At 43.4% G+C, this 26,542-nt stretch overlaps 1 protein-coding gene across 9 annotated transcripts in view; it reads left to right on the plus strand.

The window, feature by feature from the left end:
• The first annotated feature begins 2,114 nt into the window (after positions 1-2,114).
• plcb4a (phospholipase C, beta 4a) overlaps positions 2,115-26,542 on the plus strand; it is a 546,496-nt gene continuing 522,068 nt past the window's right edge. For 5 of the 9 annotated variants that reach the window (XM_043696588.2, XM_087991650.1, XM_043696587.2 and 2 more), the window contains exons 1-2: positions 2,229-2,407; positions 9,970-10,019. The gene's annotated coding sequence lies outside the window, so the exon portion shown is untranslated. Of the gene's footprint in view, positions 2,194-2,227; positions 2,408-9,969; positions 10,020-26,542 lie in introns of those variants that run through there. The other 4 variants (XM_043696594.2, XM_043696595.2, XM_043696592.2 and 1 more) reach the window with 3 other exon arrangements.

Here is a 26,542-nt window from a genome sequence, read left to right on the forward strand (position 1 = left end):
GTTAATAGAATTCTGAACTGACCACCCAAAGTTCAAATCTAACATTGATCTTGCATTTTCTGCACCTTGTTTGCAGCCGTAACTTTGTATTCCTCGCTCTGTTCAATCACCCAATGACCTTTGTATGGTTGGATCTGTCTTACTGCATGCAAAACAAAACTTTTCACTGTATCTAGGTACATGTGATAGTAATAAATTAAATCAGTGGATGCTGGAGAAACACAGCAGCATCTGTCGAGAGAAAAACAGAGTTAATGTTTTTGAGTCTATCATGATTTTCTTCAATGGAAGCTCTTTCCCTATGGGCTAAAGTCTCTGGATTACAAACTGAGCAACATCATAAATGGACCACTGTTGCTGACCAAGTGGAAAAGTGCTTTCTAATTAACATGTTCAAACCTGGTAACACACTTATCTGGTACAGATGGGGTTTGAACCTGGGTCTCCCACCTCAGAAATAGGGACTGTACAGCCACAGCCCCCGATTAAGCGGCAGAGGTTAACGCAGAGGGAGTGGGGATTTGGAACTAAATGACTTGCTCTTTTGGAGATGGGCTCAATAGCCTCCCTCTGCGCTGTAAGGTTGCCTTGAATTGCAGGTGCCAGCAACAACACTGGAATCTCAGTTAATGAAACCGGAACTTTGGTTATTCAGTAACCACAATGTAATTACTCTGGTAACAGCCTCCGATATTAGAATTGGTTTTAAGCTGGCGCTTGCTTTCTGAATGCACCGACCTTTCTACGGCTCTTTTCTGCAGCAAATCGATCTGCGTTTGCGAACATCATGAACAAATTCTGCACAGGGATTAACAAACAAAAACCCAAGAGGCCACTGTTGGCAAATGCAGAATGCAATGAAGTTTCTGTTCAATAATGGTAATGTCAAGGACATTTGAAAACAGCAAGGGGCTGGAGACAGGCTCACAGTCTGTGTGATGTTGGTTTACCGTGCACGGTGACAACAGGAAGATTTACCCGTTTGCACAGGAATGTAACATTTTTTTTAAAAAAAGCAACCCCTTGTTCTTCCTTTATTTTCGAAAATGTGCAGAGCAATCCTAGACTTCTAGAACTGGAAATAAGTTTGTAAAAAATGTAATTTCTTTCAATATTAGATTAACAAGTGCAATTTTAAATCACAAGACGTTAATTACTCGGGGTTAGTAATATGCTGCAGCGTTTCATTGCAACACGAGAGACCGGGATAAAATGCACACTGTACAGATGACGGTCCTGAATACACAATACGGTACTGAATTCTCTTTATATATCGCTAAGATAGCAAATCGTGTAAGGCAATGACGTATGTATTTCCCAGTAATAGTGGTCACATGGCGTTTGAAAGGGAAAGGGGGACGGTCCAATTGGATTTCCTCTGCCGACTGCAGAGTTCCCACCGACGGGAGGATTTACAGTGAGAATTTCATTAACCTTGGCCGTGCAAGCGCTGTTTGCACCCAGCTGCTATAGCGCTGCATTCCCCGTCCAATCTTGGTGCATACTTAATACCAGCCCCGACCTCTTCCCTGGTCCCGTGAAGAAAAAGGGAAGGTTGGCACTGGGGGCTCCCAGATAAGGCGAGGGCGGCGGGATGGCTTTGGAATCTAAGCCCTGGAATAACGTTAGTCCGGGATAATATAATCTTAGCCGGAATAATAGAATCTTAATCGAGGATAATAGAATCTTAGCCCAGGAATAATAGAATCTTGGCCCGGGATAATAGAATCTTAGCCCAGGAATAATATAATCTTAGCCCAGGAATGATAGAATCTTAGCCCGGGATGATAGAACATTGGCCCGGGATAATAGAACTTGGCCCGGGATAATAGAATCTTAGCCCAGGAATGGAACGTGGCGGTGCAGAGTGAAGCGAATCGGCAGCGGGCGCTTCTCTCAATATTTTGCAAGTCTTGGTACATCACCCCCCCCCCCCCCACCCCGTAGCGAGGAAAGTGCACGCTTTCCTTCATCATTTCCCTCTCCTCCTAACTTCTCCTGCTAAGATTTTTTTTTTGCGTGTGTGTGGGGGGTGGGGGCGGGTGGGGAGTTTTGTGTGGAGGGGAAAGTCCGCTTCTCCAGTATGAGAGTGTGACTGAGGACAACGTGTGTGACTGGGCAGCAGCCCTCCCATCACCACAGCAACCGGCTCCGCTGGAGTACGCCCACATCATCTCTCCCTGTCTGTTTGATGTAAGAAATCAGTTTTGTTTTACACTCTCTCTCTCTCTCTTTGTAATGCACGCCTATGTTTATGTATTAGTTCCTTCCTGACGCGGTGTCATTTGAAGCATTTTTTTTTCATGAACAGAGCAGTCTGCTGGGTGTGCGCGGCAGCTGCCTGTTTCTTGGGTGGGATTTTGCCGAATGCAAAACAGGACGGACCCAGCAGCTGTGTGGTTGACAGGTAGGCAAGCGTCTCTCCCTTCCTTCCTTGCCCCAGCCTCAGTGACCCGGTCAGCAATCGGCCACAGCGACGAGAGACCTAATCAATTCCCCGACCCCCCCCCCCCCCTCCTGTATTTTGCAAACTATAACTCAGTGCAATGCTGGTGTTGCTGCTCCCGTGGTCGAGGGCAGTGGAAAGTGCATGTTGCACGGCAGAGGTTGTCCAGACAAAGCCAAATCAATAACCCCTTCCTATTTTTGTTTTACTGATTGTTTTGGTGCAGCTACAACGAGATGGGTTTTTTTTTCCTTGCAACGATTAGCAACCCCACAAAAAAAAAGTCCCAGAGAGAGGGAGCTGCGTTGAGAGATAATGGGGCGAAGTTGCTGCAAAATGGTTGGTGACTGTTTGGCATCGTGGGTTAAGCAGGAGCCGGTTTGCCAATGAGTTTCAGACAGGGAGACACGACCAACTTGACAGCGCCGCCAGTGTTCTGGCTTGTGAGCCCCGTCCCCGTGCAAAGCCCGCACTTGATGACACTTTGTATTGACAAAGGATACTGGTCTGATTCCCTTCCCGCTTTAACTGCAGCCAGCGGCTCTCCACGACAGTTATTGCATAAAATTTCATCATGCAACCGCCAATATTTCAAGCTCCAGTCAGACTTAGCCAGTTAATTCTAACGTGTTTTTGCTTCTGATGGATTGACGTTTGCAAAATAAAAAAAAACTGACTCTGGCAAGTTCACCTGAATAGTGAATTGGAAGAATTAATATTTAAAGTGCCTTGCAGTGTTTGAGAGATGCGTGCTGCTTTCTTAACAATACATTTCAATTCAAGAGTCCTTAGTTTTAGTGTTTAATGGGTGATGTAACTGCCCAGGAGGCAGTTCAGATGGGGTTTTAAGACCAAAAGAAATAGGCATTGGAGTAGGCCATTTGGCCCCTTGACCTGCTCCACCAATCCATAGGACCATGGCTGATCCAACCACATTCCTTGCGTCCATTTTCTTGGTGTTGAGGAAGCAGGAAGGCTGCAGAAAAAACTTAGGGAGAGTGGGCAAAGACACGGCATATCTAATGCAACGTGGGAACGTGTGAGGTTATGCATTTTGGTGGAAAGAGTAGAGGCATAGAAATGGGGGAAATCTTCAGAAATCTGAAGCGCAAAAGGATTTGTGGTCCTAGTTCAGATTTCTATGAAGGTTAACCTGCAGGTTGAATTGGCAGTTAAGAAGGCAAATGCAGTGTTCGCATTCAAGAGGGTTAGAATAAAAGACAAGAGATATACTGCTGAAGTTGGTTAAGGCTCTAGTTAGATTGTATGAGGAATACAATGATGAGTTTTGGGCCCTGTATCTAAGGAAGGATGTGCTGGCATTGGAGGGGTCCAGAGGAGGTTTACAAGAATGACCCGGGGATGAAGGGCTTGTCCTGTGAGGAACGGTTGAGGACTCTGGGTCTGTACTCGATGAATTTTAGAAGGATGAAGGGGGGAATCTGTTTGAAACTTACAGAATACCGAGAGGCCTGGATAGAGTGGACGTGGAGAAGGTGTTTCCACCAGTAGGAGAGACTCGGACCTGTGGGCCCAGCCTCAGAGTGAAGGGATGACCTTTTAGAACTGAGGAATGTCTTCAGCCGTTTCTTCCACCAATCGGTGAAACTCATTGACTTTCTAGGCTGTGGAGGCCAAGCCATTGAATGTCTTTAAGGCTAGGATAGGTTCTTGATTATTGAGAAGGTCAAAGGTTATGGGGAGAAGGCAAGAGAATGGGGATGAGAAACATATCAGCCATGATGGAATGGCAGAGCAGACTCATTGGTCTAATTCTACTCCTATTTCTTCCCTGTAACCCTTGATTTCCCGATCGATCAAGAATCGATCAACCTCTGATTTAAGTATACCCAAAGACTCTGTCTCCATAGCTCTGTATGTCATAAGGAGTTTGAAAGACTCACAACCTTTTGAGAGAATAAATTCCTCCTCGCCTCAGATTGAAATTGATGTCCCTTTGTTCTGAGACTTAAGGCTTCTGGTCCAAAGTTTAAAAAATCTCACAACACCAGGTTATAGTCCAACAGGTTCAGGATTCTTCGATAAGGCAGGGAGCCTGACTTGCTGTGCTTTTCCACCACCACTCTAATCTAGACTCGGGTTTCCAGCATCTGCAATCCTCGTTTTTACCACGCAGATGTAAGGGGGAAACATCATCTCAGCATTTACCTTGTCAAGCCCCTTCAGAATCCTCTACCTTACAATGGGATCACCTTTCATTCTTCGAAATTGCAATGAGTAGGCTCCCAGCTTGGTTAACATTTGCTGCAAAGACAATTCCTGCATGCCATGGACCATCTCACTGAACTTTCTCCAGAACTGCCTCCAGTGAAAGATTATTTTCAGATTGATGCCTGGAATGAACGGCAAGTCTTTGGAGGATAAGTTGGATAGGCCGGGCTTCTTCCCACTGCAGTTTAGAAAAGTGAGAGGTGACCCGATGGAAGTGTAAATGCTCCTGAAATGCCTCCATAAGGTGGACGTGGAGTGTTAGTGGGTTGGGAAATCTCTGCCTCAGAAAATGGGATCATTGAATATTGTAAAAACAAAGATCGATTTGTGTTTGGGGGGGCTGGGGGGTGGGGGGGGGGGGAGGTGGAGGCGTGGAAATGTGGCATTCAAAGCCCAAACAGATCCGCTGTGTTTTTCTAGAATGGTGAATCAAACATGATGGGCTGAATGGTCTACATCTGCGTGGTAAAAACGTGGATTGCAGATGCTGGAAACCCGAGTCTAGATTAGAGTGGTGGTGGAAAAGCACAGCAAGTCAGGCTCCCTGCCTCTATTCCTGATGAAGGGCTTTTGCTCGAAACGTCAATTTTCCTGCTCCTTGGATGCTGCCTGACCTACTGTGCTTTTCCATCTGCTCCTATTCTAAAATGTTTGTATGTAGACTGCTGTCTTTGCTGCATTTGGAATACCTGTTGTTCATTTTTCACTTGTGTTTCTGTAAGCTGGTATTTTTCCAGTGGCACTTCCATTAAATGCAGTGGTGCTCGTCATTCAATCAGAATATTGGTTATATTTTTAGGCCAGAATAGGTACAGAGATATCTTTGTAACTTTCCCATGTTCCAGAGGCAATTGTTCATGTGCAAAGTAAATTAGGATTGTCCACAATGAAGTTTCATTTTCTATATTCTAGTTTTTCTATAGGATGAAACTTGGAGTGCTGAAATCAGCACCTTAAAAAAGATGTCGACGACTTTATTAAATGGAAGGACCTTTTGTAACAATTGAAAGTGCCTCAAGTTACTGAATTGCAATTTAGTCAAGTCACTCTTTCATTTTCAGACAGTTCACTTTCAAACAGATAGCAAAATGGAGTTTCTAACTGAAAATGAATCTCGCTCAGTGAAGGCTGTGCCCTTGTCATTGGGACCAGACTTTGTAATGCCTGTTGTGTTTTTTTTTCTTGTCGACTATAATTTTCAAGAGCAAACCAAAACAGCTGACAACTCTTAACATTTTGAGAATATATTTTGAAGTTTTTATTTGAGTCATCACTTCAGGTCAGATGGAGCTGTTAATAGTGAAGCAAATAAACACCATAATGTAAATATTACCAAGCTCATTCCTGATGGAAACCTTGTTTTGAAAAATCAATTTCAACCTGCTAATTTCAGGCCTGAGCTTACGGGAAAGTCCAGTCATAATGAAAGATTGCAGTAAACTAATTACTTTACACTGTGCTCTGAATGGACCAAATGTGGGTACCCGTGCATTTAATAGTTCGCATTATTTTGAAAATAGCTAAGTCAAATATAAACATTGGACAGAAAAAAAATTACATCAAGTTCTGTGAACCTCAGGTGCTATATTTCCTCATGACCAAAAAATCTGTGTAAAGTGTAAATAGCATCAAGCCTTCTGACAGTAATATTTGTGAGATCTTTTAGGGACAGCACTTAATTATAACAGAATTTATTGCTGTTTATTATAATTTAGTTAAATCTAAACTTGACCCACATCATTGTCTATTGCTGTCTTTCCCCATGTAATCCTCTCTCACTGTCTGCCCACCATTCTCTCTCCAAACTCTGTCACCACTCTGGCCCATGCTATCTTTCCCCTCTGCTCTTCAATTACAGTGTCTTCCCCTTTCCTCACTACTGTCCCTCCCTCTGCACTTCACTGTCTCTCTTCCTGCTTCTTTCTTACTGACTCTCTTGCCCATTCCTCGGTCACACTCTCTCCCTCCTCCCGACCCGTTTCTCACTCGCGCTCTCTCCCCTGTTCCCTACTCACTCTCTCTCTTGCCCAATGTTCCCCACTTGCTCTCTGCACCTCTCTCCCCCTGCTCCTCACTTGTGGTTCTCTTATCTTTTCCTCACTTGCTCTGTTTTCTCCTCACCATTCCTCACTCGTCTCTCTCTCTCTCTCTCTCTCTCTCTCTACTCCTTCTCATTTGTTCTCTCTCTGTTTCCCCACCCTTCTCCTCTTGCCTTCCTCCCTGTCTCCCTGTGAGCTGTGTGGCTGCATTTCTTGTCCCGCTCCCTTCACCCACCCTGGACTCCCCTGAAATCCTTTCCCTGCTTCTCTTATGCATGCTGTCTCCTCCTGCATGCACTCTCCCCACTCCTTCACACTCTCCTCCCTCTGGTCCTGTGCACTCCTCTGCCTTGCACCCCTCTCTCCTGCACACACTCCTCCTGCTCTCCCATTCTCCCCACACCTATCTGTTGTGCACCATCTCTCCACTACCCTCTCTGCCTGTCCCTGTCACATGCTCTTCCCTCCCCCAGCCAAATTTAGGAATGCACAATCTTCTGTAACAGATTTGTGGAAAAATCTGTCGTTCATAACTGGTGAACACCGACGGGAAAAGCTTAGACTTAAAAGCAACTGGTCAGAGTTGAGTCTGATTTTGTGGATGCTGTTTCCCGATGCAGTGTGAAATATGACTTTGCCATGATCGCTGCAGTTTATCTCAAAGGATGAGTGCAGTTGCTGAAACACTTTCCCAATAAGAAAGGACGTTGGTATGATTTGACCCATTCTTGTCTGTTGTGGGGGGAAACTAGAATTGGTGGACACAGTTTAAGAATTAAATGCCTCTGTTTTTAGACGCGGATTTTAAGCACTGTCTTGTCTCAGATGGTCATTAGTCCATGGAACTCCCCAGAAAGTAACAGAAGCTGTGTCATCTAATTAGATAGAATTTTGATAGACCGAGGGAGTTCAGAACTGTGAAGAAAGCAGGAGAGTGGGGATCAGACCACAAATAGCTCTCATTGAACGGTGGAGCAGGTGTACTCCCGCTCCCAAAGCCTCTGTTCCTTTGTCTAAATCTCTCACTGTATCCTTCAAACCGACCTGCAATGAATAAAAAGGGTAGATTAGTCACTGTGTTTCCAACTTATGATATTATTGGTACCTGTCGGACTCTACATCTGCAACTTTGCTTATTTGTAGTCAGTTACATTACGGTTGAAACAACGTATTCATAATCAAATTAAGCAAAACAGCCTTCAAAGAAATTGCATCCAGATAACAGTGGGGAAAAAAAGCATGAAAGAGAAGCTTGCTTATTTACAAACCACAATCTGCTTCAATATTTGTTTTAAGTACTCCACTAGCTGGCTTTTTGTTCCCTTAATAGCTGATGTAAAAATACTTGCATTAAAATTACTTGCGTCATTTACTTTTGTAATTTCACTTGCAGAAGGTATTTTTGGCTGAGAGTGTTTCTTGGTTTTATAATGGTGGTCGGAAATGCTATTTTAGAATTTTGTGATCACTGCAAGTAAAGTTGTCCTGATTGATACCGGTGCTAATAACATTGTCACTATATATGGTCTTTCCTTTTGCAGTGTATCAGTTTATAGCCAAAAGATACCAGAAGTCTGTGCCTTGATGTCTACTTTCTGATTTGATAAATAGCACTGTGGTGTAATATCAGTGAGTGTCCAGTTTTAGATGTCCCAGTTTCATTTTGCTTCCTTTGCACGCCTTTACTGCAATTCACCTTCAAAATGAAAATTACAAGGGCCCTTCTGTCAGTCGGAGCAACTATTTTGGAAGGAACATAGGAACAGGATTAGGCCATTCAGACCATCAAGACTTCCCCGCCTTTCACCACAATCACTGCTGATCAAAAATTTCAAGTGCCTTTAACCCCCCTCTTTCCCCCCCCCCCCCATCAGAAATCTATCAGTCCTGGGACCTTGGGTGCAGGTACATAGTTCCTTGAAAGTGGACTTGCAGGTAGACAGGATGGTGAAGGATTTGTATGCTTGCCTTTATTGGTCAGTGCATTGAGTATAGGAGTTGGGGGGGTCATGTTGTGGCTGTACAGATCAATGGTTAGGCCACTTTTGGAGTACTGCTTTCAATGCTGGTCTCCCTGCTATAGGAAAGATATTGTGAAACATGATAGGGTGCAGAAAAAAATTACAAGGATGTTGCCAGGGCTGGAGCATTTAAGGTGTAGGAGAGAGGGTGAATATGTTGGGGCTATTTTCTCCGGAACATCGGAGGCTGAGGGATGACCTTACAGAGGTTTTTAAAACCGTGAGGGGCATGGATGTGGTGAATAGGCAAGGTTTTTTCCTCAGGGTAGGGCTGTCAAAAATTAGAGGGCATAGGTTTAAGGTGAGAGGGGAAAGATTTAAAAGGAACCTAAGGGGCAACTTTTTCATGCAGAGGGTGGTGTATCTATGGAATGAGCTGCCAGAGGAAGTGGTGGAGGCTGGTATGATTACAACATTGAAAGAGGCATCTGGACGGGTACATGAATAGGAAAGGTTTAGAGGGATATGAGCCAAATGCTGGCAAATGGGATTAGATAAATTTAGGATATCTGGTCAGCATGGACGAGTTGACAGAAGAGTCTGTTTCCTTGCTGTACATCTCTATGACTCTACATTTTTATTACACCCTTGGTTTGGTCAGTGAAGCTCCAGTGTGTTGAGAATAAGCAAGGATCCATAATTTACTGAATGTTTGACAGAGTCATAGGGTTTTACAGCATGGAAAGAATCCCTTCGGCCATTTGAATCTGCACTGTTTCATCTGCTCTGATCCCATTTCCGGGCATTTGGTCCATAGCCTTGCCTTGTGTGCTGTGGTATTTCATCGGAATATTTCTGAAATGTCGGCATAATTCTAGCCTTTCTCACCCTTTCAGATAGCGAGTTCCAGATACCTCCCAAAGTTTGTCCTCCAGTCCCCTCTAAACGTCCTGCCCCTTCCCAGAAATGTATTCATTTCTGCAATTTTATCACAAAATCGGTAAGTGATGCTCTTGTGTGCGGGCAACAATGCATAATAAGTCTTTTTATAAATATTTTGTCTTAATTCAGAGGTGACTCGGGTCTTGTTGTAGTTGGAAAGACACGTTCTGTGGTATTTGGGGGGTCTGTGTTTTGGTTGGCAGGACCTTTTACAGGATTTAAGGAAACTACGTTGTCTTAGTATCTGCCAAAAATGACATCCTTTTTTTGTGAGATTTATTGCAAGCAGTTGACTCGATGCAATGATTTTGCATTTTCTCCCCTAAAACATTGCTTTCCTTCCTCCCAGGGAAAGAAGACATTTCTTTGCAATGAGAATGGAGAAGTAATTTGGGACAGGTAAGCAGTCAGTCATTTTGTATTAGCTCTGTGTTTGTGACTGTGCTGTCACTTGCTTCTCCTGCATTTCAGCCATTTAAACCTTCTAAACTTGTAGCGTAAAGGATGTAGTTCAGCTGTGGTCAAATGTCCTTTTGCTGGAACCGGGGTGGTCTCCGGGAAGGTGTAGATTTCCGTTCCCAGTGCAATTTGGAAATGAGAGATTCTGCTTGTCGGATAAGTTTATTATCATCTGCCCCAGGTTTAAATCTAAACAGGTTTTTAAATGAAGTGAATCATTCCAGCTTCTTAACATGCTTTGCATTAACTGGTTCATCTGTTGCTGCTCTTGCTGAAGCAGTTGCATTGCTTTAATGCAAATCAAATTGTCCATGCTAAATTGCCCGTAGTGTTAGGTGAAGGGGTAAATGTAGGGGAATGGGTCTGGGTGGGCTGCGCTTCGGCGGTTGGTGTGGACTTGTTGGGCCGAAGGGCCTGTTTCCACACTGCAAGTAATCTAATCTAATCTAAAAATGATGCTTTTGAAGGTACTTTCTTGCTTGTTGAACTGTTTGTTTTGCAAGTCAATTTATGGTTTGGAAGTACATTTATATATATTCCCTATTTGTCCCTACTAGATTTGCTTTTCTCCTCATCCGTGATATGGCACGGTAGCACAGTGGTTAGCACTGCTGCCTCACAGTACCAGGGAACTGGATGAACCTTGGGTGAAATTGTCAGTGTGGAGTTTGCACATTCTCCCTGTGCCTGCGTGGGTTTCCTCTGCGTGCTGTGGTTCCACCCCACAGTCTAAGGATGTGCAGGTTAGATGGATTGGTTGGGTGCATGACCAGGAAGGATTGCAAGGAACATGGGCCAAATGCTGACAAATGGGACTAGATTAAATTTGGATATGTGGCCTGAAGGGTCTGTTTCCTTGCTGTACATCTCTATTACTATAAGTTGCCCATAGTGTCGAGGGATGTGCAGGCTAGGTGGATTAGCTATGGCAAAGGGTGGGTTTCTGTGGGATGTGGGTCAGTGTGGACTTGAAGGGCCAAATGGCCTGCTTCCACACTGTAGGGATTCTAGGATATGTTTACTTTCACTCTGAAGCCCCTTGCACACTCTGTGGTTCTCCCCCAGTTGTTTTCCTGTCCATTGTGAAGGGGAAGTCTGAGTTGCGCTCAGTAATACATGTTGCTATCATGACCAAGGCACTGAGCTTCTTGTATGGGAGCCGTACTTGCATTGTGTGGCATTGACTCAGCAGGGGGTACCAATGTGTGCTGCCCTACTGAACACACCAGGTTGGATTTATTGATTTGCTGATTGTATACAGCATGTGGAAAGCCGAGAGCATGAGCCATCAGACTTAGGCCAAACTTATTCCCGAGTTCTTCCCAATCCTGTATTCTCTTTGCAGGTGGAGAATGTTTCCATGCACTGGGTTACTGTAAATTGTATGGGAGAGTTCCAATTGAAAGGGGTTAGGTGAGTTATCAAAGCCTTAAAAAATAGCAAATTAAAGCCTGAAGGTCTGCTTCCAGAGGGATGGAACTTAAAAGTATTGGATATTGATTGAACCTTGGTTAGAGCTGAACTAGAATATTCTGCGCATTTTTGATTGGTGCATTATAAATGTTTATGTTTAGGGTGAGATGCTGGTGTCATGGTAATGTCATTGAACCCTGATCTGTGTAGAGGTGTACCATGACCGTTTGGGGTCTCAGGGCCTACAGCATAGTACACCAAACCAAATGGCAGAATTTATATTGTATTGACTTAATAGACTGGAGTTAACACCAAGTTTCAGTAATACTGACCATGAAGCTGTCATGAACCGGTTCTGAAGAAGGTTCGATGGACCCAAAATGTTAACTCTCCACAGATGTTGCCAGAACTGCTGAGCTTTTGCAGCAAGTTCTGTCTGTGTTTTGGATTTCCAGCGTCCATAGTTCTTCGTGTTTTGTTTTAAAAATCCATCTGATTCACTTTACAGGAAAATTTGCCACCCTTACTTGTATTGCCTGGCTGAAATGTAACTCTAGATCCACAGCAATGTGCTTGAGTGTGGGTTTGATTCCCATACTAGACTGATGTTACCTCCTCTGCAGTTTTTCGGCTGTGATCAGATATTGCAATACTGACTTTTCTCATTCTGCAGTTCAGTTTTTTGAGTGACTGCTGTTTTTGTAATTTCAAGCACCTCTTTATTTGTTCTGTCGTTAATATATAGATACCCCAAATCTTAGTGCTCACACTTCAAAGGCCTCTGTTTATTTCCACAAACCTTTAATTATTCATAGAGTCATAGAGTCCTACAGCAAGGAGATATGCCCTTTGGCCCAAACCGGTCCATGCCGACCAAAATGCCTATCCATACTAACCCTATTTCCCTGCACTTGGTCCATGTCCTTCTAATCCTTTCCTGTCCATGTATTTGTCCAAATGCCTTTTAAATGTTGTTAATGTACCTGTCTCAACCATTTCCATTGGCAGCTCATTCCATATGTGTACCACCCTCTGTGTAAAAAAGTTACCCCTCAAATTCACTTTTATTCTTTCCCCTCTAACCCGAAACTGATAACCTCTTGTCCTTGATTACCCAACCCTGGGAAAAAGACTGACTGTATTCATCCTATCCATGCCTCTCATGATTTTATACACTTCTGTAAGATCCCCCTTCAGTCTCCTATACTCTAAAGAAATCAGACCTAGCTTGTCCAACCACGCCCGATAACTCAGACCACAGGCAACATCCCTGTAAATTTCTTCTATTGTCTGGGTTTCTGAGGGTGCTCAGGAAAGGGATGGAGTTTGGGACCTTTGGAGCTTTTCCTTTGCTACAAACTTCAGTTTTCTTGTTGATAACACGTCCTTTATTTGCACAAAATTACATCTAGCTGCATCTTTACTTCTAATGTCTTCATCACATCCATCATCTTTGTTATTGTTTGCCCCACATAGAAAAATGTATCTATTGTTCCATAATAGCACTATTTCACTTCAACCTTCACTCTAGTCTATTTCTAAGGACTCAATCTTTCAAACTGCTACTGCTTTTATCTTTCTGGTGTTCAGTCTTAATCCATATTCTAAACCTGTACTTTACTTGCTATTTTGTGTAATAGAAAAAGAAGTAGGCCATTCAGCCCCTCTGAGGCCGTTCTGCCATTCAGTGAGATCATGGCTGATCTGTGACCTCACTCCATCAACCTGCCTTTGGTCCATATCCCTTACTAACTTCGCTTAACAAAGAAAATCTATCTCAGATTTAAAATTAAGTACTGATTGAGCGTCAACTGCTGCTTGTGGAATAGAGTTCCAAACCTCTACCACCTTTTGTGTGTAGAAGTGTTTCCCAACATCGCTCCTGAATGGTCTGGCCCTTATTTTTAGGCTAGTTTCCTCATTCTAGAATTCCCAAAGTGGAAATAGTTTATATTTATCTACTCTGTCTTTTCTTGTTAATATCTTGAAGATTTTGATCAGACACTTTCAAGAAAACAGGTCTAATTTATATAATCCCTCCTCATGACCTAACCTCTGAAGTCCCAGTATATTGTTGACATGTTTGCAATATTCTTGACTCCAATTTTGACCATGTGCATTTAATTCTAGGGATATTTGTTCAGCTTACATATTGATAATTTTGGTGTCACATGCATGAGTTTGTTGTAACCAAGATCCATGAATTTGAGACACTCGCCACTATAGCTCGCAGGCAGTTCCAGAGAAGTCTCTTGACGTGGACAGTGATTGGAATGTGGGACTGACTGAGGTTGAGATGAGCGGATGCCTTTTATTGAAGAGAAGTAAATACATGTGAGAGGGAGGAATCAAAGGACTGCCTGATAGTGGGGAGGTTAAGGAGAGAGGTTCATGTGGCACATTTATAGGCTGGGAGGCCTGTTCACACGCGTAAGAAACTAGAGTAGGCCACTCGACCCTTCAAGCCTGTTCTGCCCATTCAGTATGATCATGGCTGCTCTGATGTTAACCTCAAATCCATATTCCTGCACAATGTAGAAAGAATCCACACTGAACTAACCCCCATCCTATACATATCACCCCACTTTTACTGTGGCTAATCCACCCAACCTGCACAACTCTGGTCACTGAAGTATGGCCAATCCACCTAACCTGCACATCTTCGGACTGTGGGAGGAAAACAAAAGCACCCAGTGAAAACCCACGCAGACACGGGGAGAATGTGCAGATTCCACGCAGACAGTCAGCCAAGGCTGGAATCGAACCTAGGTCTGTGGCATTGTGAGGCAGCAGAGCTAACCACTGAGCCACTGTGCCACCCAATGCCTTTAATAACCTTCCATCCCCTTGGTAATGAAGAATCTGTTTACCTCTGCCTTGGAAATATTTAAATATAATTTTGCTGTACATTCTGGGTAAGGTTATGCATAAAATGGATGAAGGTTATCCTGATGCGACTTTTGCAATGTTTGCTGGAATTGTACTATTTTTCCTGATCAGACTGTTCCAAGCAGGTTTAAATAACGTTCCACAAGCAGAAGGAAAAGAACTGACAATTTGTACAGAATTTCCTCCCCTACCACACCGTGCTTCGATACCACAATTTGAAGACACTATTTTGAGGTTTTTCCCAATATTTTGCTATTTGTTTTTAGTACCATTTGGTGACTGGGGAGCATTTCATTTACCAGTAGTAAAGATTTCTCTGCACTTTTCAAAAAAAAAAATTGTGGCCCATTAGCATTTTGGAACATTGGAACACTGACAGCATGTGAAGCATTTCCAGAATCTCCAAAGAGAGGGACTGTAATCATTAAAAAGAGCTTGGGGAGATGGTGAAGAGCAAGTTTCATAAACCTTGGTGATTAGCAAATTAAGTAGACTTCCATTGATTTGAAGGAACACAAATCTGTTACCTGTCGGTTGAAGGAGGAAGAAGTGAGGAAGTTGGGTCTGAAATAAGAATAGGAAATGCTTGAGCAATGCACAGGTTTGGCTCCCTCTTTGAAGGCAGAAACAGGGTTAACATTTCAGGTCCTAAATGACCCTTCTTTGGAAGAGTTGTCACTTTATTTCAGGAGGCAAATTTGTTGGAATTGATACCACACTTGCTTGTACCCTCTATTAAATCACAACTGTATTTATGAGGCACACGGAGTTACAAAACTCAGGGAAATTAGCTGTTTGTTACAAATACTTGTGTAGCACAATTGCAGCATGGAGCTAACATTGGCCATAAAGTTGCCTATCAGTGACAATCTGAAATTCATAGCTTGTTCCAAACTCAGGGGTTTCTGTTCATGAGCAACCCATGCATATGAAGTAGGTAGCCAGTGTATTGTTCAATGTGGCTATCGTGATTCTGTCCTCTTCGGCCGAGCAGCATCAGGATCCCCAGCGTCACTGCCCAGTTTTACCAGGCTGTTTCGTTTCCCAAAGTGCAAAGGACCTTTGTGGCAACATTTGCATCTCTCCAGAGCAGTCTTGACTGGCCTGATGCCTAATCAAGTTCATTTTACTGCCTTTGTTGATATATGCACTATTACACTAATAATAGCAAACTTCTATGAGAAACCGAGAAGTAAAGAATTGTATTTTTGTCATACCTTTCATGTCTGCAGGAATTCATAGAATGCATTGGGGCAGTTACCAAGAGCAGTATGTCATGGAGTTGACCAGGGAGCAAGCTATCTTGGATCTAATAATGGGTAATGAGGCAGGTTTCATGAATGACCTCTGATTAAAAGATCCTTGAGGAAGTAGTGATCATAACATGATACAATTTAATATTCAGTTTGAGAGTGAAAAACTTGGGTCAGAAGCAACTGTGTTTAACTTAAATAAAGAGAATTAAAATGAAATAAGGAGAGAGTTAGCTGAGCTAAATTGGGAAGATAGATTAGGAAGAATGACTGAGAATAAGCAGTAGTGACAGATATTTAAGGAGGTGAATTATGACTGTCAGCAAACGCATTCCAATAAGAGGAAAGATTCTAAGATAGAGATAAACCAACCATGGCTAACTGTATAAATTAAGGGGAGTATTAATTTGAAATAAAAAGCACATAGGAGACCAAAATGACAGCCTCAAAGACTGGGAAAAATTCTGAACCCAGCAAAGGAAAACTCAAAAGAAAATAAAGACAGAAAAAAAACTGAGGGCAATCGAGAGAGGGATTATAAAGACTGACAATAAGAGCTTCTTTAAACATATCAAAAGGAGGAGAATGGTCAAAGAAACATCGACCTCTTAGAAAATGAATCTGAGGGGATAGATTTGGGAAACAAGGAAATGGCAGTGGAATTAAACAGATATTTTGCATCAGTCTTTACGGTAGAAGCACTCCATTAATATTAAAGAATAAAGGGGAGGAATTAAGTACCATCACCATCACGAGAGAGGTAGTTTTAGACAAACTAATGAGATGAAAGGCAGATTAGGTTAGTTTCCCTACAGTGTGGAAACAGGCCCTTCGGCCCAACAAGTCCACACCTACCCTCCGAAGAGTAACCCACCCAGACCCATTTCCCTCTGATTAATGCACCTAACACTATGGGCAATGTAGCATGGCCAATTCACCTGACCTACGCATCTTTGGACTGTGGGAGGAAACCCATGCAGACATGGGGAGAATGTGCAAACTCCTTACAGACAGTAAGGAATTAAACCTGGGACCCTAGTGCTGTGAGGCAGCAGTGCTAACCGCTGAGCCACCATGTTGCCCCTTTTCTTTCGCTGTGCCAATAGATCCCCTGGCCCTGATGGTTTTCATTCTAAGATCTCAGCGACAGAGACAAGGGATGCATTGATTCTGGAGTGGTCCCAGAGAATTGAAAATCTGCTAATGCGACATTCTGTTCAAAAAGGGACAGAGGCAAAGAGTGAGTAAATATAGCCCAATTAACGAACATTTATTGTTGGAAAGGTATTGGAATCAATCATTAAGTAATTAATAATTAATGAAGTAATAGCAGCACATTTGGAAAATCATAATCTCATCAAGCAGAGTCAGCATGGCTTAATGAAAGGGAAATTGTGTCTGACTAATTTCTTAGAGTTTTCTGAGGAACTCTCAACCAGAGTGGATAGGAGGGAGGCAGTCGATGTGTTGTCTTTGGATGTCCAGAAGGCATTCGGCAAGGTAGCTCACAAAAGTCATAAGATAAGGTATTGGAGGTAGGATATTAATGACAAAATAACTGCAGATGCTGGAATCCAAAGAAGACACACAGGAGGCTGAAAGAACACAGCAAGCCAGGCAATATCAGGAAGAAGGGTTATACTCAGAGGGAGGATACTGGCATGTTTAGAGAATTAGCTAACGGGCAGGATTCAGCAAGTGGGGAGAAGGGGCTCAGGTGGTGACCTGTGACCAGTGAGGTTCCAAAGGCAACTGTTTGCAATAAATATTAATGACTTGGAGGAAGGAAGTGAATGTACTGCAGCCAAATTTGCAGACAACATCAAATAGATGGAAAGGCATGTTGTGAGAGGGATACAGTTTACAGAGATATTGGTAGGTTAAGTAAGTGGGCAAGATGTCGGCAGATGGAGTATATTGTGGGGAAAATGCAAATTTTGGAAGCAGACGTGGAGAACGGCATTATTTAAATGGAGTAAAGTTGCAGAAAACTGCAACATGAAGGGACTTGGAGGTATTTGTGCATAAAACAAAGCAAGCACACAGGTATAGCAGGTAATCAGGAAGGCTAATGGAATGTTAGCCTTTATTTCAATGACTTTGGAGTGTAGGAATAGGAAAGTCTGACTACAACTGTACAAAGTGACGGTGAGACCACATGTGGAGCACTGTGAGCAGTTTTGGTCCCCTCATTCAAGGAAATGTATCATTTCATTGGAGGCAGTTTAGGGAAGGTTCATTAAGATGGTCCCAAGTATGGACAATGGTTTTATGTGCAGATGTTAAACAGTTTGAGAAAAATGAGAGGAGATCTTATTGAAACATACTGAATTCTTCAGGAACTTGACAGGGTAAATGCCGAAAAGATATTTCACCTCACAGCAGAGTCTGGGATCAGTGGGCATAGTCTCAGAATAAAGGGGAGTCAGTTCAAGACTGAGATGAGGAGGAATTTCTTCTCTGAGGGTTAAGAGTCATTGGAACTCCTTGCCACAGAGAGCTCTGGGGGCCAGAGTCCTTGTGTATATTTAAGGCTGAAAGAGAGAGATTCTTGATCAGCTGGGGAATTAAGGGTTACAGGGAAAGGGCTGGATCAGCCATGATCCTGTTGAATGGTGGGGCAGGGTCAAGGGGCTGAATGGCCTACTCCTGTTCTGTTTTGTTACAGCCTTCTGGTTTTATGAACATTCCAATGCACCTTCCAACTAATGGAGGACTTGTAAATTGGAGTCACTGTTGAGGAGGACAAATGATTTGAATGCATTGCAATCTTCTGAGGACCTGGTAAATAGTATAATGCTGGCTATTGTGTATATGTTGAGATATGACAGACCAATGTGTATTGTTCTTGTGCATGGCAAGAGAAGAGTGATAAATGTGGGTGAGCCTTAAGAACAGGATGTATTTGACTGGAGAGCAAGGTGAGACCGTGGTTTCATATTTGCTGAGGTTCCCCATTCTGTTATGTGTGCGGTCATTCAAGATATTGCCCTGCAAGGAAATTAAGCTCCATGATGCTAAGCTCACCTGTAGATCTGCTCCTTATATGGTTAACCTTGTGAGGCACATTAACAGGCAGACGTTGAGTATTGCTGAGAAACCCAACATTTCTCAAAGGTTTTTACTTTGCATTCATCAGGACAGATTGCAAGAAATACTAATGTAAAGGGGAGCCAACATTTTATGTTGTGAGTGTTGATTGGTTGGCATGTGGACTCTGGTAGAGGCATTTTCTTAGGGAGTGCATCAGTTAGATGACAACTGACAGTTAACTGCCAAGCAATGGATGTAAGAAAATCAGTAACAAACAGTTCAGGATGATCATTTAGGCTCTGCATGTCTCATTTACACTTGCATATATTCAGATATAGGGATCTGTCCTCTGCAGGCAAAAGGAACATGTTCAGGCGTTGCGCCTTTTTTGAATTTTGCATAAGCACAAGTGGATAATAATTCTGCAGTGCATCCTCCATGGCAAGGCCTTGACTAGTCACTACCCTTTCCCTGCCCTGCAGAACTTATTGCTTCCTTCAAGATTTGTCATTCAGGCATCTGTACTGGTGAGTGTAAGATGAAAAACTTGGACAACATGTTGTCTTTTACAATAATACTGCAGTTCTATGCAACAGAGGGTTAAGATGTTAGAATTGGAGTAATCCAATGCACAGTGACAAAATATGCCCAACACCTGCAGCTTATTGTGGGCGATGAGTGAGTGACCATGCATCAATGCATTTGGGTGGTTTTAGAACAATTCTAATGCGTCAGACCCCTGGATGATATGAATGTGCTGAAGCTTTCAATTGTAAGCTGCGGTTTAAATGTGATGGGTCGGATTAAAATCAAGATTATGGGGGAGTCTTGATTGTATGTGAAGACAAATGGAACTTTTGACAGGTTTGAGTCAACAAAGTTGCATGAGTCGATGAAGTGTGGCACTGGAAAAGGCATAGCAGGTCAGGCAGCATCCAAGGAGCAAGAGAGTCAACATATCAGGCATAACCCTTCTTCAAGACTGGTAGGGGAGGGGAGGGGGTTGAGAGGTAAATGGGAGGGAAGGGCTGTGAGGCTACTGGAAAGGTAGGCGATGGGTGGGCGAAGGTGGGAGGTGATGATGGTTGCTGCATTTGTTTGAAGTGTGCTGCCTTTTCCTGCAACCTATTCCCAGATCCTGCAAGTATTGAGTGGCAGAGCAGACTCAAAGGGCTGAATGACTTCCACATACTCTTACGTCCTTTGTTTGCAGAAGTGATCCTGGCCATTGACATGTGCCAGGCATTGCTGGCCTCTGCGGAGATGGCTGGAGTGCCCAGGCAGTGCAATTGTCCTCTTATGCACAATGTTAGGGACTAAACTAGCATTCCCCAAATTATATTATGGAGACCCCAACTCTTATTGGTAAATGTTCCAGATATGATTTGATTGGTCCGTCTCTAAACATCAATCAAAACACACTTTATTCTTACAGTGCAATTAAAATGTAACGAAATGAAGGGTTGGTATAACTTTACACCATTGTCATACTCAACAAGACAATGCATTATCTAACCACGAATCATAAACTGTTCCAATAGTGGCAGCATCCCATAAACACACCCTTTGGTAAAAATACAGGGCAGCAAATTAGTTATTATTCTCACACGCTGTCTGTCTTCAGTCCAGTAGAACAAGATACTGAAGGAAACAATCTGTCCCTTTTGACTTCTAAGAGGAAACCTCTGTGTCTACATGTTTGATCTCACAGCAGAGAGAGCTCCAGTAGCGAGCTAACAAAAAATAACAATTGAAAGCAAAACTAAAGTCCCCAGGGTGTGTGAGAGCTCTGACCGTGCCCACTCATGATTCCTTTGTCTTACTATTAAAACCAAAACCACCCAGGGAGAAACCCAAAGCCATTTACAAAGTGCCTGCTGGGACAAGACACCTCAACACCATTGTGGCAAAACCCTGCTGCAAGAGAAACAGGAGAGAACGCATCGCTTAAAGTTAAAAATCACACAGCACCAGGTTATAGTCCAACAGGTTTAATTGGAAGTGCTAGCTTTCGGAGCGCCGCTCCTCCATCAGGTGGTTGCATGAGTTGATCAAGTATGGCACTGGAAAAGGCACAACAGGTCAGGCAGCATCCAAGGAGCAAGAATCCACAACCACCTGATGAAGGGGCAGCGCTTCGAAAGCTAGTGCTTCCAATTAAACCTATTGGACTATAACCTGATGTTGTGTGATTTTTAACTTTGTACATCCCAGTCCAACACCAGCACTTCCAAATCACATCTCTTAAAAGCAGAGTAACATCAGAAAAGGGGTTTCCATTCACTCTCTATCAATCAGTGCTCTATCAGACTGTATTTTCACAACCTAATGTTTCTGTTAGCTGAGTATCCATGTTTTTATGATAGAGGAATGCTAGAAACGTAAATGTGTTGATCAGCAAGAGTTTGAAGTGGATGTTTTCTTGAAACTAAACAAAGCACAGTGCCTGACCTTGTTGGAAGATTCAGTTTCAGAGAGGAATTTGCCTTGTTCAATACAGGACGGACTGTTAACATTTAAGGATTTGTAGCCAAAAGTGTGACTGGGTAGATGATTCAAAGACGCATTCGTCTCTGATAACCCGCTATCACTCCCAGTCCTTCAGCAGATCTGCTTCCGCAGTCAGAGGGACTAGACTGCAGAATGAGTTGTCTCTGCAGTGTGACCTGATTCTATAGTGATGGGGATTAGATTAACATGTTACCCACTGTTTTCATCTTCTCTCTCTCCTTCTCTCCTATCTCTTCCTCTTTGCCTCTCTCTTTCTTTCCATCTCTGTCATTCATCTTCTTTCTCTGTGTCTTTTCCTGGATCTCTTATTTCTGTCTGTTTCTATCTTGTCTCTATCGCTTCCTTGTCACTATCTCTTCCTTGCCTCTTTGTCTCCCTTTGTTTCTCTTTCTCTCTCTGTGTCTCACTCTGTGTCCCTTCTCTCTATCTCTCCCTTCTGTTTCTATCTGTCTCTGTCTCTCTCCTGACTGTCATTCTCCTTTCTGTCTCTCTCATCGATTTCTCTCTCTCTCTATCTCTCTGTGTCTCTTTCCTTTGTCTCTCTTTCTCTCTCTTTTCCCTCTTTCTCTGTCTCTTTCCTATCTCTCTCTCTTTTCTGTCTGTCTCTCTCTGCTGTCTCTCGGCCTCTTACTCTTTCTCCCTTTGGCCTTTCTCTCACACTGTCTCTTGCTCTCTTTCTCTCCTGGTTGCCTGTCTCTGTATTTCTCTCTCATCTCAGTCTCTCTCCTGTCTCTCTCTTGTCTGTCAGCTCCCCCCCCCCCCGTCTCTTTCTTTCCTATTTCTCTTCATCTCTATTTCTCCATCTCCCTTGTCTCTCTCTCTCTCTCCCTCCCTTGTCTCTTTCTCTCTCTTGTCACTGTCTCTCTGTCTCTCTCTTTCCTCTCTTTCTCTCCCTACCTCTCTCGCTTGCTTATTCTCTTCTTCCTCCTCCTCATTCCTCTCTCTCTCTCTGATCTATGCACACCAGTTATAAGATATTGGAGACACTTACTGCAATGCAGTTTCATCAAAATAATTTCAAGCTTCAGTTGCCAATTGGAAACAGTGTTTGGAAATCTACTTTTTAATTCACAGCTAGATGGCTTTATGTGAAACAAAAAAATCGATAGCCTATCAAAGCTAAAATGGAAGATCTGAAAGTTCTCCCCTTCCTATAATATTGTCAAGGTAAATGGAGCGAGTGGGACTCACCACTGCATCCTGGAGCAGCTCAGTCCAGAATGGCTCAGAGTTGTGAGAATTTAAATAAAAGGTCTGACCGTGTTGAAGTTTTTTGGAGCATTTAATTTCTCTAATCCACAGCTCCAGGGAGGGCACGCCCTAATGGGGAGAGGGTGGAATGCAGGAAATCGCAAAGTGCAGGATGTTCAGAAGAACATTGCCATTTAAAGACAAGGATGCAAACTTTTGTCGCCATTAGAAAAATTTGCCATGTGTCTGCTCCCATTGGGGATGCTTTCAAAATTGGATGGGCAAGCATGTGCAAACAAAGTGAAAGAAAGCTGTCCTGGAGAAATGAAGTGGACTCTCTGGTCTAGTCGTTCAGGCCTCCTTGTTACCTGCCCTTGGTTGGTAGAGCCAGGCCTGTAGTGCACGCAAGGTGAGACATTATGATAGCACTTCAGGGCTCCAAGTTGTCATCGTGCAGTTTACATGCAACATGCTCTTTCTTAATCACTGGCAAGAACCAGCACCAGAGACCCAGGTTCGATTCCAGCCTTGAGCGGCTGTCTGTGTGGAATTTGCACATTCTCCCAGTTGTCTGTGTGGGTTTCCTCACAGAGTCCAGAGATGTGCAGGTTAGGTGGATTGGCCAGATTAAATTGCCCCATCGTGTCCATGGGTGTGCAGGCTAGGTGGACTAGCCATGGGGGTTGCAGGGTTATAGGGTAAGGGGATGAGTCTTGGTGAATGCTCTTTGGAGGGTTGGTGTGGACTCAATGGGCTGAATGGCCAGTTTCCACACTGTAGGATTCTAAGTGTGTTTGCTGGCAGTAAGGCAAGGACACCTGATGTGGTTCTGGGGTCTAATGTTCCTTGTTGTACCTTGTATGATTTTGACCCTGGCATGCAAGTGTTAGTCAGCATCCAAAGGGAACAGACATTTTAAACATGGCTCTCGCTTTCCACCTGTGGTGCAGCTTTGTACTTGGCTGTCCCACTAGCCTTTGAAATGATTTGGAAGTCAATAAATGGAACTGGATCTTAAACCTCCATTGGTACCACTGAGAGCCTGTCAATGCTTTGGTTTCACGTCTTGCAGGTGGCTTAGTAAACAATAATATTTGGTGGAAATTTTAATGCAGTCTTCCTGTGGTGTTTATGAAAGATTAGACTTGGAAAAAGCATGCCACAAGTTTTTGTTCACAGGTTCAGAAATATTATCGAAGGCAATGTAGATGGCAAAAGAAAATCAAAGTGGTTTCCAGTTTAAGGGCTAACTTGCACACCAAGCTTCTCCTATACCCATTAGCAACAGTCTTCGTAGACTCGCACACCGTTTACAACGTGGAAACGTGCCACTATTCCAAGTGTTTATCTGCACTCTGATTATCAAATTTCTTACATTGCAGACATTACTTACATCAACAGCAATTATTCAGCTGTAAAATATCGCTATTCCTTCACTGTCGCTAGGCCAAAATCCTGGCATTCCCTCCCTCAAGGCATTGTGGATCACCCGTGGCAGGGGGACTGCAGCGGTTCAAGAAGGCAGCTCACCCCCACCTTTTCAAGGGGCAACTAGGGACGGGCAATAAATGCTGGGCCCAACCAGCGACACCCCCATCCCACAAAATGAATTTTTAAAAAAGTGTTTTGCAATGTCAAAGGTTGTGAAAACTGCTTCATAGTGTCCTGAAGTTGTGGTAGGTGCTATATAAAAACAATCTTTTCTCTCCAATTTGCCCCGAATTGCTCTGTTTCTTCAGGGATGCGCTGGGTTTCCCCTTGAATTTGAAGCTTGCTTTCTCTCATTAGAGAGTGATGATTGGTGGTGGTTTGACCTGAGGGTCACCGTGCCTCAGGGACAGGGAGGGATTGAGAGGGAGAATCCATTATGGTGACCACAGCTGGTGCAGGAATTGAACCCATCCTACTGGTATCACTATGCATTGCAAACCAACCAACTGAGCTAGTCGATTCCCTGAATGTAAGGGTATTCCTCTTAAAAGTGTTTTTCCTTGAACATTTCTTGATATATTGAGAATATGTGCTAAATTGCACCCTTTCCAGTGGTATCACATCTCTGCTACAGTTCTGGATTCCAGAGCTGCAATTGCAAAATTTCAGTCCTCTAGCTGTGGCCTATTGCAGAGGAACCTCAATAATCTGAACATTGATTATCCGAACCTTGGATTATCCAAACAAGATTGCGAGGTTCCGATGCTTGGCTAAACTGTGTTATCGGCATTCAATTATCTGAACAAAATATGTATTGGAGAGGTTCCTCTGTACATTGTCAATACCTGACTGTGAGTCTGAAGTCGCATGGAGGATACACTGGATATGGATGGCAGATTTTCTTCCCTAAAGGGATGAACCAGATGATCGACATTAGCTTTATGATCAGCATTACTGACGTTAGCCTTCAGTTATGGTTTTCTTTTATGAACTGAATTCACATTCCACCAGTTGGCATGCTGGGATTTGAACCACTGTCAACAGTGCATTAGCCTGTCTTTCTGTATTGATGGTGGAAGTAAAGTAAGGACCTAGTCTGTAGGGTTGTTGTTACCCGCGCTCCCATACTGTACAGTAACTCGGGGCAGCATGGTGGCTCAGTGGTCAGCCCTGCTGCCTCACAGCTTCAGGGACTTGCGTTCAATTTCAGCCTTGGGTGACTGTCTGTGTGTGGAGCCTGCACATTCTACCTGTGGCAGATGTGGGTACTGCAGATGCTGGAGATTAGAGTCAGAATTAGAGTGGTGCTGGAAAAGCACAGCAGGTCAGGCAGCATCTGAGGAGCAGGGAAATTGATGTTCTGGGCAAAAGCCATTCATCAGAAATCAATTTTCCCTGTGTCTGCTTGGGTTTCCTTTGGGTGCTCTGGTTTCCTCCCACAATCCAAAGATGTGCAGGTGAGGGTGAATTGGCCTTGTTAAATTGTCCATAGTAATCAGGGATGTGTAGGTTTGGTGCATTAATCAGGGGTAAATGTAGAGTAATAGGGTAGGGAAATTGGTTTGGGTGGGATGACTCTTCAGAGGGTCGCTGTGGACTTGTTGGGCCAAAAGGCCTGTTTCCACACAGTAGGGATTCTATGGAAACTGTGCTGTCTGGCCGTGTCACATTAAAGGCCTTCGGATCTTCTAATAGTTGCCTGTTTGATGTCCTGGGGGAGGTACCAGTGGGATGACCACATGATCATGCAGGTATCCTCCAGGAAGCCACGTCTGCCCAGTATTGAAACCCTGTGCCTGAATAACAGACTGCAATGGTTTGGCCATTGCATCTGGATGCCCAAACACACACCCCTCTCCAAATCCCCCCCAAAAATTGACTGGGTGGAGAAAGCTGGTCATTGCTTGGCATGGCACTTCTGATCAATCAAGGCACAAGGTGGCAGAGGAAGGAGAAGGAAGCCTCTCCACATTTGCCCACATAATAGCGTGTCTGTGGGAAAACTTGTGGATCCAAACTGGGCTCCTCTGTCATCTGAAAATTCATCCAGCCCAACAGCATCATTCTGAATTCTGAGGGATGGTCGACAGATTGACATTACTGCCACACAACCGTGTCTCCTAAAACAGGAACATAAATGTGAAGTTTATAGCAATTGGAGAATGACCTGTTGAATAATATCACTCTAAGGATTGTAGGAGTTCTGAGAGGTGACTCTCTCCTCCAGCCAACTAAAGATTGAAAAGCAAAGTGATCTTGACTGTATCAGACACATCACTAAGCCATGTTATTGGTGACTAAAAGCTGTAACTCTTACTTCAGCAGATCATTTGAGTAGATATATTTTGAACTTGTAGCATGACAAAGTAATGATAACTCTGAGTAATGCTCCATATTCCAGCTAGAAATATCAATCTTAGCTTCCTACGTGACAAAATGTTCAAGAAGGTCAAAGGTAAATCTTGAGCTGTGCTGATTCTGTCCATCAGGAAAACTTTGTTATTGATGCGGTATTATTGGAAATCAGGAAAGGATCCACAATGAGCATCTGCAAGTCAGAGAAATGGCATTACTATCCCACAGCATTTATGAAGAATTGCTTTGAAAAGATACTTTATTGTCCTACTTTCTCTGCTTTTAGACTGCAGCGTTTTTTTTTAATGCATTGAGAACAGAGTATGAACTATTTTAAAATGGATGGAGTGTTGGTTAAGGGTCAGGAAGCAAGGGATAGCCATAAAT

This window comes from Chiloscyllium plagiosum, unplaced genomic scaffold (genome assembly GCF_037043375.1).
Source record: "Chiloscyllium plagiosum isolate Xiang-an unplaced genomic scaffold, Cpla_swu_hap1 HiC_scaffold_10, whole genome shotgun sequence".
In the NCBI taxonomy this organism is placed as follows: domain Eukaryota; kingdom Metazoa; phylum Chordata; class Chondrichthyes; order Orectolobiformes; family Hemiscylliidae; genus Chiloscyllium; species Chiloscyllium plagiosum.